The sequence below is a fragment of the Lepidochelys kempii genome, chromosome 25, assembly GCF_965140265.1.
Source record: "Lepidochelys kempii isolate rLepKem1 chromosome 25, rLepKem1.hap2, whole genome shotgun sequence".
In the NCBI taxonomy this organism is placed as follows: Eukaryota; Metazoa; Chordata; order Testudines; family Cheloniidae; genus Lepidochelys; species Lepidochelys kempii.
This window is the reverse complement of record NC_133280.1, coordinates 14,183,021-14,192,151: the sequence shown is the minus strand read 5'-3', so window position 1 is coordinate 14,192,151 and position 9,131 is coordinate 14,183,021.

The following is a 9,131-nucleotide window of genomic DNA, read 5'->3' as shown; positions in this document are numbered from 1 at the left end:
CTGCAGACACACAGAACAGTGGAGAATGGGCGAGAAAATCCAGGGCTCCCAGCAGAAGAATGGATCCACAGTGCTGCTAACAGGGGCAATTTCATCCCCCTGACCCACATCTGCAAGGAGCTGGGCCTCTCCCCAGACTGGAGCCAGTTAGGAAGCAGCTGCAAATTCTCTTGGGGCCACCATAAAACATCTCTGTGTGACAGGTCAACCGCCCCCAGCCTCGTCCCCCTACGCAACAGACAGCAAACGGATTCCAAAAAGAGCAGGGTGACTCAGCCAAACTTTCTCTTTCAGTGAACGAAGGCGCAGTTGTCGGGGGGGGGGGGGGAAAGAGCTGGGCCCAGATTTATTTGGAGTGGAGCAACCAGGAGAATGTCCTAAACTGCCCCCCGAGCCTTCCCGTAAAACTACCGATAAAACTATATGACAGGACAACGTCTTGGACGGGAATGAAATCTGGGGTCCAACTTCACCAGCTGATGACACCTGGCAGGCTAAAAACCGCTCAATCAACCCTTCATTTGCAGTTCAGCAAAACAAATACCCCATAGTACCCGTGAACCATTAGAACAGTGGCTTCTCCATCCCTGGCCATGTTTAAATCAAGCTTGGATGTTCTTCTGTGCTCTAGGAATGATTCTGGGGGCATTCTCTGCCCTGTGCTAAACCGGGAAAAGGGGTGGGGGGGGGATCAGACTGGCTGATCACAGTGCTCCCTTCTGGCCTTGGAATCTGTGAACTTCAGCAACAGTGACTGAAAGCAAGATCTGGCTCAATTTCCCTAGAAAAGACCACTCGGAAAGGGTAGTTATTTACACCAGGGCAAAACGGGTGCGAAACTCAGCCTCACTACAATAGCCCTGGTTTGTACTCCCCTCCCCCTTTGTATCCTTTTGCCCTGGTCTCAATGACAGCCTAAGGTGGAGGGGAATTGAAAAATGGAGTCCTAAAGGTCTGGTGCCTTCTCAGCCAAAGCAGCAAGCAGCTCTCCGGCCACCCACCCAAAGAACTGGAGGCTCACACATAAGAGCCAAATGAAAGTATGATCCCGCTCCAATGTACTGTCATTTCCCGAGACCTCGGCAACTCCGTCTCCAGCCCTGTGAACATCCCAAGACACATCATGGGAGGGTCGGGGGAGAACAAATCTCAAACAACAAGCCAGACCACTGCAGATCCCTGCACAGAGCTGTCATGCCACTAGCAGATACCTCGCTGCAGCTGACTGCGCAAAGCTAGGGCAGACACCCTGCCAAATCCAGAATTGGTGACCTACAGAGGCAGCAAGGGCAGCCTGAGCCCCGAGGACTGGCAGGCCACCCAGTGTGCTAAGAGGAGAGGTTGAGGGTGACCAGACAGCAAGTGTGAAAAATTGGGACAGGGGGTGGGAGGTAATAGGTGCCTATATAAGACAAAGCCCCAAATATTGGGACTGTCCCTATAAAATCAGGACATCTGGTCACCCTACAGAGAGTCACTTTCTGCTCTGGTGTCTGAAATACAAGGGAATGAGAGGAGACTGTCTCAAATGCGCAGGGAAGGTCAAAAATTTGTTATGAAAAAGCACTGAGGAAAACCATGTGCCTGATTTAAGGAGAAAGGAGACGTGACAGTAGAGAGGGCAGGCAGCTATTTAACTGACGGTGTTCTCCAGCCACCCATGGCCATGGTAGCCAAGCATCTTCCACGCAAAATCCATTGTGGCATCATACTATAACCCGCTGGCCTCCAGACCAGGGAATGAAAATCCAAACTCACTGAGCTGCAAATCTGCCTCTCTCTCTTGTTCACTGCGGCAGCATTTGCCATGCCACTAAAGTACGGAGTTGAATTGAATTGTTCTCTGGCGCTACTCCATCCAGGGAGTATTTCCCCGCCCCCAACTTCTGTTCCATGCAGTTTATTTTGTGGCTTTCTATGTCACTTGCTAAAGAGAGAAGCAATTATTTCAGTAGATTCAGGGTCAGACCCAAGATGATGTGTTATCTACCCAGCTCTGCAGCTTTGGAACCATTGGGAAATTCACAAATAACACACAAAGAGTGTTCATGTGGGTGGGGGAATGTTTCTGGACACGGAAGTTTTGGGGGGTTTACGCTACCCAACGATAAGACAAAGCAATGTGCAGGTGACAGGCAGTTTCTTAAATGGAGGAACTCCCGCAGGTAGAAAGCAGGAGACAGTTTGAAAGTTCCATGGTCCCCCCTGCACTCCCCAACCCTCCATGAGGCAGTTCAAAACCCATGGTGCTTTTTGAGTTGTAAATAAGAAGGAGCGAAAGCAGGCCGGAAAGGCCATGGGAAATGGTCTCGCGAAGGAAATGTGATGGTTTCGGCTATACCAACTTATTTGGTGGAAATCAATAGGCACAGAAAACCACATTGGGTTAAAAGACGAGGCTCTTGGGATGATAGTCAGCAGGAGAAATCCTACGGCCTGTGTTATAGAGGGGGTCGGACAAGGGGCCCTAGGTACCTAGCTCACTTTGGTGCTTCGGTAGATCCCTTTAGGTACCTGTCTGCCTAAAGACTTTCATAAAACAGGCCCTGGATGATCAGAATGACTTTAAAAATGGACGAATCTGTGAATTCTGATAGGAAAATGGCCCATTTTATGGGGGGAAAATGACATTTCTGGGTCTGGAGCTGGTGGCCCTGGAGGAAAGGGCGGAGAGACACCGGCAGGAAATTTTGCGTTGCTGAAACGTTCACGTCACTTTCAGGGCAGTGCTAAGGACCCGGTGGACTCCTTCCTGCTCTCCTGTGCACAGCAGCCTCCGGGGGCAGGCATGGAGCTGCCCTTTCGAAGGCCCAAACAAAACAACAATGACCAAAAAAACCCCCCTCCTCCTGCTGAAAACGGAGAGAGGCCCTTTTGTGTTGCTGAGTCAGCGGAGCAGCACGGGGCAGTGGAGGGGAGAAAGGAATTCCTTCGGCGATTGAAGGCCCTCGCCAACTGGACACCGATGTCAAAACAAACACGGCCTCCGGTGGGGGGGAATGCGGGAGGTTGGGCAAAGAAGATCGAATTTCTTCCTTTGTTCCTGGATTATTATTTTGGGGGAGTGTCGGGGGGTGGGGGGATGGGGGGGGAAAGGCCATAAATCAAAGGCTGACAGGGGAGGAAGGAAAAGCAAGCCAGATGCTCCGCTATGGGGAGATGACTGTCACGCTTCTCAGATTGAAGAGCCTGCGACAAATTCATCCCAGGTGCAACATGGCCTAAGCCCTTGGACTTACACCAGGGAGGGGTTTGGCACTCGGTGATGTTCTCCCCTCCCTGCCTCACTCCTGAGATAAGAGACCCGAGAGCAGCGCAAGTGGGGGCTTCTTTCTCTTACAAGCTAGCCAAAAATTCCTCCAGGTTTGGGATGTTTTTAAGTGCTATGCCTGCCTCACACAACTCACTCCCGTCAGCCCCTGCAGGAAGAGCAAACCAAAGTCTGTTCTGTCTCCCACATCATCTACAGAAATCACCACTCCCACCCCATTTCCAGGATGCTCCAGGAAGCAAAATCAGCCTGGCAAGATGCTTAGCTGGCCTGCAGCACTAGAAGTCGGGCGGGGGGGAAACGTCCTTCAGCCTCATAAAACCACTGAGTGTTGGATCTGGGAGCTGCTGAGTGAGACCCTGGAGCGTCACTTTCACACGACAATGACTGTCTGTAATCACACTTTACATAACCAACTGTAGCAGGGTGCAGAGTAGCAGCCGTGTTAGTCTGTATTCGCAAAAAGAAAAGGAGTACTTGTGGCACCTTAGAGACTAACCAATTTATTTGAGCATAAGCTTTCATGAGCTACAGCTCACTTCATCCGATGCATTCAGTGGAAAATACAGTGGGGAGCAGCAAGCCTTGGCTGATTGGGGAAACGGCCACAGCTGTGGCCACGCCCCAGTCAGGGCCCCGCTGGCCTTTTTAAGAGGGCAGTGGGCCAGGAGGACACAGTCTCTCTCTACATGTTGAGAGGGAAGGGCCTCACTGCTGGGAGCTGAGCAGGGTAGCTAATGTGGAGCAGGGCTGGGGAAAGGCCAGAGGAGCTGGGGAGTTCTGGCCTGGGAAACCACCAGGCTGCAGGCCTTGATGAAAGCCTAGGAAAAGGGTGCTGGGGTGGCAGAGAATGGCCCAAGGGTAGGCAGAAGCAGCAGGTCCAGACCCTCCTTGCTGATGATGAGTGACACTTACGCTGCCGTCCGCCCCAGGGAGCGGGGGCTAGATGGTGACTGGCAGTAGCCAAAGACTGAGGTGAGGTGGGGATAGAGGGTGGGGGGACCCAGATCTGTTGGGGTACTGCCAGGGGGCAACACCCTGGTGTGAAAGGGGCACCAGGGTCTGGGAGAGACTTGGGGGCCCAGCGGCAAGTGAGACACCAGCCTGCAGAGGGCGCTCTGGAGGCTGGTGAGCTAATTCCCTGGACAACCAGCAGGAGGCGCCGTGGCGGTGAGTCCTGCCCTGCTACAGCATCGCTCAGCTTTTTGCAGGCTAGAACCAAGCTGCCCACGTGCCACTCCAGAAACTACAATGTAAAGACCCCGGAGGCCGAGTGAAACCACAAAAGCAAGCAGCTGATCGTTCAGGCTCACTTCCCCATTGCTTGGGCGCCAGTAACCTGGTCACCTTAAGACCTAGCACATGGCACGCCCACTGAGTTTGCAGGCCACACAGTGGCTGCCTCCCTTCCTGTTTGTTAGTGGGTATCTCCTGAGCCACCACCCTCAGCCGAGAGGAAATGGAGGTTTTATTTATGTCCTGAGCAGTAGTAGATGTCCCTTAGCTGTGCTCTGTCTGCGGTCTCAGAGCAGGCTTGACTCAAGCCCTGTGCTTTGGGTCACAGCGTTGTTGGTGCATATTTCTGTATTCTGGGATGAGTGGGACGGTGGTGCGAGGTGTGAAAGTGAAGGAGAAACGCACAGAGCGCTGGACAAGCCCCCACATTGCAGCTCTTCTCAAGCCCCTCAAACCTGCCCCCCGGTCTAGCCCCCATAGTGCAGCGACCACACAGTGTGCTCAGTTTAGTCCTGTTTCTATTCCAGGAGAGCCTAGAGGCCAGAGGCGAGAGCAGGGTGCTGTTGTGTCAGGCGCTGTACGCACACAGTAAGAGACTGTCCCTGCCCCAAACAGCTGGCAGTCTAAACCAAGCTGGACAAGACAGAGAGTTGAGGAGACTTGCCCAAGGTCACACGGTAGGTCAGGGAATAGGATGCTGGTCCCCTGAGCCACAAGGCTGGCCCCTTTGCCCTGGGCTTTGCTCACCAAAGCCAGGCTGATAATTCTGCTACAAAACCAGGCTGCTGCACTGCAACCAAGTGCAGAATTTGGCCCCAAGGTGAAAGGCTAAGGCAGTATGATAGCAAGGGCCCAAGCCCCAGTTCACTTGCCTTGTTTGTAGTTTAGTTCTTAGTTAATTATTAAGCCAGCATTACACTGACTCTGCAGAATGCATTCCCACCTGCAAGCTGCCTGGCTCCCACAGGGACTATCCCTGCCACCGATTCGTTAACAAGATTTCATTAACCAAAATAAATCTGGAGCTCGTGCGCTAATTAGCAGGCACTGCACACGCAGGCCCGCACATTGCATCTGTGCTCCTTTACCATCGTCCCTCTATGCCCCCTCTAGCTGTGTCCCCCTGGAGAGCACAGTCAGACCTGCTTCCTGGGCTACCCACAGAGAACCCAGGTGGGGAGTGCGCTGCACGAAGGCCCTTCCCCAACGAGCTGCTGGGCTGATGCAGGAGCTGTTTGGGGTGAGAATTCAAATGAAGACCTTGTGCTACTTCAGTGATGAAGAGCCTGTGGGAACTTTTGCAGGGGCGGGGGGATGCTCACATTGCGTCTTGGCCACATGCCAAATGTGGGCAACTATTTTCTATCTTGCTAGATTCCCACCACTGTAGTACAGCTGGATACAGCACTTTACTTTGGTCCTAAACGACATCGCAGCTGTGTGCTGTTAAACAGCTGCCCTGCTCTCCTCCAGAAGTGGCTGCATTCCAGGGCTGGGAGAAATGATCCAGGTCTTCCTCTCAGTCTTGTAGCTGAGCATAGTTGCTTCTGCCCCAATGGCTGGACTATCAGAAACCGTTCACCTTTGGTTACAGTTCCCTTTGGCCATGCCTCCAGCTGCAGTTCGCTACACAGAACTAATTCCTCCAAACTGGAGGCCTTCTCTTCGGGGTGACCAGTCCACAAGTGCCGTTAATATCCTTTGTGTAAGCTGATGACCTTTCAGTGACTTAGGATATATATGTCCCATTTCAATTTGGGGTCCTTGTCCCACCCTGTCAATAGAAGACCACACTGAATGCGCAAACATCACATTTCACAGTCCTAGGGTAATAGTGAGTGACCAGTACAGTGCAGGAAGTACTTTGGGGAAAGAATTGCTGTATTCAGTAAAGGGGTAAAGTTAAACTATAAGAGAGGAAGGGTGGCCTTGGGCACAGGGTGGGGGGGACTCAGGAGGCTTAGGTTCAACTCTGCCAGATTCCCTGTTTGACCCTGGGCAAGTCACTTTGTCTTTCTGCGCCTCCATTTCCCCATCTATAAAATGGGAAGAATAATCCTCCCTTTCCCATGCCTTGCGTCTGTATCATAGCCTGGTTGGAGCAGGGAGCGTTTCGTACTGGTGCATGTACAGTGCCTAGCTTTGGGTATGGCCTCTAGATGCCACTATAATAGTGTGGGTACGTGTAACAACTATCTTCTACAGGATGCAACCAGAACTGCTCAGCTTTTGGTCTGAATACACGGCAGCAGAGGTGTGATTGCAGTATGTGTAGACCTACCCCCTGATCCAGCTCAGGTACGTTTACACATGCTGCAGTCACACCTCCCAGTTGCAGGGTGGACACGCTCTGTGTGACATTAACCCTATACTGCATTTAGCCAATAGAGATTCTCCCTTAGCTCAAGGGGCCTGTGCATTTGGAACAGGAGAATGAATTCAAGCCCCGCTGCTGCGGTGAAGGTGACAGGGCCTCGCTGTTACTCCTGAGGGCATTCTGCACCAAAAAACTTTAAAATATTGTGTGCAGAATTTTTAATTCTGCAAATCTTATTTGTCAAATAAATGTGAAGGCTCCTGCTTGGCATTGGGGAGTACAGGTCACTGGCTGCATGGAGGTGGGACTCAGCTGCGAAGCTGTACCCAACCTTGACACAGCGCAAGGACAGGGCCTGCCCCAGAAACACCCCAGGGCCCTGCCCCTCCATGCGAGGTGTGGGCAGCCAGGCTCAGGAAGGCCGGATCCAAGTGTGGAGGGATCCAGGTGTGGGTTGAGAGAGTTCTGTGTGGGGTAATTTGGGTCTGGCTGGCTCAGTGGGGGAATCCAGGTGCAGGAGGGATTTGGTTGTGCAGTGGCATGTTGGGGGTGGGGGCAGTTCTGGTTGCCATGGTAATTGGACTCTGCAGGGGGGCCTAGGTGAAGGTGGTTGGGGCTCAGTGGGGTGGGGATCCAGATGCGGGTGGCTCACCAGGGTGGTCTAGGTGCACGGGGAGTGGGGCTCGATGGGCGGGTCTGGATGCACGGTGGTTGGGAGATGGCAGAGCAGCTCCCTGCACAGTAATCCCTCTCCCTGCAGCTGAGGACTGATGGGTGCAGGAAGTGGGAGGGGGGAAGCAAAGAAATCTGCGGGGGACATAAATTCTGTGCATGCAGGAGTAACACTGTGCTGCGCAGAGATCCCTGTAAAGCCAGGCCCTTGGATAGTATTAGTGCTCCTAAGGTTAATTTGCTGTAGTGGGGCACATGCTGGGGGTTGAGTGTTTCCAACTCCCCTGCCCCCAGGTTGACAATCACGGGGTGCCTGGGTATGAGCCAGTGGAGGGGAGATTTTTGCCATCCCTGGACGTTTTGTAACACCGGACAAACAGCCAGAGCAGGAAGTGCTGCACCCTGAACCTTCCCTGCTCCTGTCATGGCCTCTGCCACCCTCCTTATCTGCAGGCCTTTCAGGAATGCGCAGCTGGTTTAATGTTCTGCAAGGCCCACTGGGAAGCAGACTGGAGATGCTGTAAATGGCTCCTGTTATCTGGCGGGGACGGCTGGGAAAGCAAACAGGACTGCCAGCAGCCGGGCAAGCAGAGGGGCTGCTGACTGGCAGGGAAACTGAAACGCAGGGGATTGCAAAGCAAGCTCTGGAGAGCAGCTGTGCACGTTCATATCACACACTGCAGGGGAAGGGACCCTGAGTGGGGAGCGCAGGGCCGGGAGGGCAAGGGGCCCCATGGGGAGCAGGGGCCTGAGGGTGAGGAGTGCAGTGGCAGCTGGTGGAGCCTGGGGTGAGCCCAGGGGGCAGGCAGAAGGGCTCCTGGAAGAGAAACCTAGTGCAGAGGGGAAGCTGCGGGGTGGCTGCCCTGGGCCAAGCTGACAAAGGTCCGCAGCGCCTGCCCTGGTCACTGGGCTGGGGCCAGTCCCCAGAGACTCCAGAGGCAGCTGTTAGATCTGGGGCAGGGGCATGTGCCTGGCACTAGGGCAGGGGTGTGCGCCTGGCACCGGGGGATCCACTGCTTCCTCTCAGAGCCTGGGACTCCAATATCTCCTCCTGCCCTCGGGTGCTGGCTCCCCTTGGGGCAGGCCCCAAACCCTAAGAGAGACTTGGTGGAGGTGCTAGGGAAGACGGGAAGGGGAAGAGAAGGATAAAGGGGAGAGGGAGGAAGGAAGGAAGGGAGAGGTGGGTTCCAAGGAAGGTGGAAGAGAAGGACGAAGAGGGAGGGAGGTGGGTGGGTGTTAGGAAAGGATGAAGGGGGAGGGAGACGGGTGTAAGGGAAGGGGGAAGAGAAGGGCAAAGTGGGAGGGAGGGAGTCAGGCAGGTGCGAGGGAAGGGGGAAAAGGAGGGAGGGAGAGGGTGGGTGCTAGGGAAGGGGGGGTGGGTGGAAGGAGGGAAGGGGGAAGAGAAGGATGAAGGAGGGAGGTGGGCTGGTGCTAGGGAAGGGGGAAGGAGAAGAGGAGGACAAAGGGGGAAAGAAGAGGGGAGGGAGGGAGATGGGAGGGTGCTGGGGAGGGAAGAGGAGGACAAAGGGGGAAAAGAGGGAGGGAGATGGGGGGTGCTAGGGAAGGAGGGGGGGAGGGAGGTGAGGGGTGGAAGGAGGGAAGGGGGAAGAGAAGGATGAGGGGGAAGGAGGTGGG